Raw genomic sequence first — 2,012 nt, 5'->3', positions numbered from 1 at the left:
GCTCCCTAAGTCTTTGGTTCACACACCTTCCAGTCTGGCCTATGTACACGCGTTCACATGTCAAAGGGATACAATACACAACTCCTCGACTGCAAATGACAAATTTTTCCCGGTGCTTTATCGCACAATCCCGCTTCCCGCTACTCTCAGCATTTACCTTTCTGCACATTCCTTGTAATCGTTCGGGAGCAGAAAAAACCACGTCCGCACCGGCCTTCCTCGCTATCCTTCGCAAATTATGTGAAATGGGTGATCGCAAATAAAACCATTAGTTGCAAGTTAGCGCTGTGTCTGTGCGTCCCTCTTCTCTGTCCTTGTCGTGGTGCGCTACGCCGTACGAATTATGAATCCTAACCAACTAGCCCGGCAACGTGCCTTAGCAAGGTACTCAAGTTGCTGATATTCCTCAATGCAGTGCAACTGCATTTGTGGAATATCCTCTTAGACTATAAACAAAATAAGCTTAGTTAAAAATACCGTGTGACCGTGTGAAGACTTCCGAACACTGACAAACACAGTCAAACCAATAATAGCGCGTATTTCGCGCTACGCAATACAAGAGCGCTAGGTGCCCGATGAAGTTTCCGAAAGTAGCAGTACGCTGACTACCTGCTTATTTTATTCGAGCTAGAAAACAAGCACTTTAAACTCACCCAAACACCACCTGTTCTTCAAGTTACGCTGAATGTCAAAATATGCAAAGAAAGAAAAAATAAATGCCCTGCATGACTGCTGCTGTGGGGAACCCGCTCGGAACCTGCTTCGGAAACGCACGCGTTTTATTTCAATATTTAACGTGCTCCGTGCTCGTTCAAGTTATTGTCCCTGTAGCTTGATAACTGATGAGCATCTTAAGCCACAAATATTAATAATTTAGCGGTTCAAGCGAGCACCGAGTTCGGTTTCAGGCGCCCGCAATATGCACGGGAGCGAGCGGAGCGTCGTCTGCTATCGCTGCTCTTTGGACCCCTCCAGAGGGCGCGCGTGTAGTTGTCGCTACCTTTGAAGCACACACTCGCGTACTCGCGAGTGTTGATATGGTGGTGCCATCTAGTTAACCAGCCTGCAAACGCTCCTTTCCGCGCGCAGTAAATTGCATAAATAGCCGTCGTATTCTTTTGTAGAAGTATTCAAAATAAACACAAAACAATATCCGCAAGTTTTTAATTGTGCAGATGCTTCTTTAGGATTGATATGTGATGGCAAAAATGGCAACTCTATGGAGTAGAACACGTCTCCCTCATATCCCCTGTTTGCCGCCCATACAAACGATATTTAAACACAATCTGCATAGCTGCGCCTCCTAGTACACACACGCTGTGCTCCAAGTAGGGAGGCCGGCTTCGGCGTGACGCTCGTTTGCGTGGCACGTGGCTCGATCGCCACAAGCATTTGTTGAAAACAAGCAATAATATTGATTATTCGGTGACCATCACGGAATATTGGAGCTAAACGTTTTTCCAAGGTACCTTTTAGGAAAAGCTGGAACTACAAAACAAGGCCCAAACAGCAGCTCATATGAATATATATAGCATGCTAGCTGTTCCGATCATGTCTCAAACTTCGTCGTCCAAAAAGAATCAGCTGCGTAAACTAATGCGCTTGATACGCCAGCAGCGTTAACACAAAAATGAAACCTAATGCACTGTGCGGCTATGCCTGCACTCGTAGAGTGCATAACTGATCTCATTGAGCTGAAACAAAACTGATTCCCCCTCCTTGAGAACTGCTTGCCCCTTAGTCAAAAGGTGGCCCTTCCCAAAGAAAGGAGCAAGTATGCACCTTTATTCGTGCGTCCATTAAATCAAGCCACCTGCATTTCCATGGTTAAATCGCATGATCAACGTCTCGCACGCACGTAGAGCCACGGGACTAAGCTGGGTACATCTCGCTTGGAGTTTCCTAGGGACAGCACTAAAAAGTGGTCTGGCAACGTGGGCATGTTTTGGTGGCTTTTTAGTCGCTCCCCTCGTGAGCTAGCAGTCGCTGTCACTCTCGGTGCTTTCACAGCC

Source organism: Rhipicephalus sanguineus, chromosome 6, assembly GCF_013339695.2.
Source record: "Rhipicephalus sanguineus isolate Rsan-2018 chromosome 6, BIME_Rsan_1.4, whole genome shotgun sequence".
Taxonomy (NCBI): domain Eukaryota; kingdom Metazoa; phylum Arthropoda; class Arachnida; order Ixodida; family Ixodidae; genus Rhipicephalus; species Rhipicephalus sanguineus.
Note: the sequence above shows the minus strand (reverse complement) of the source record.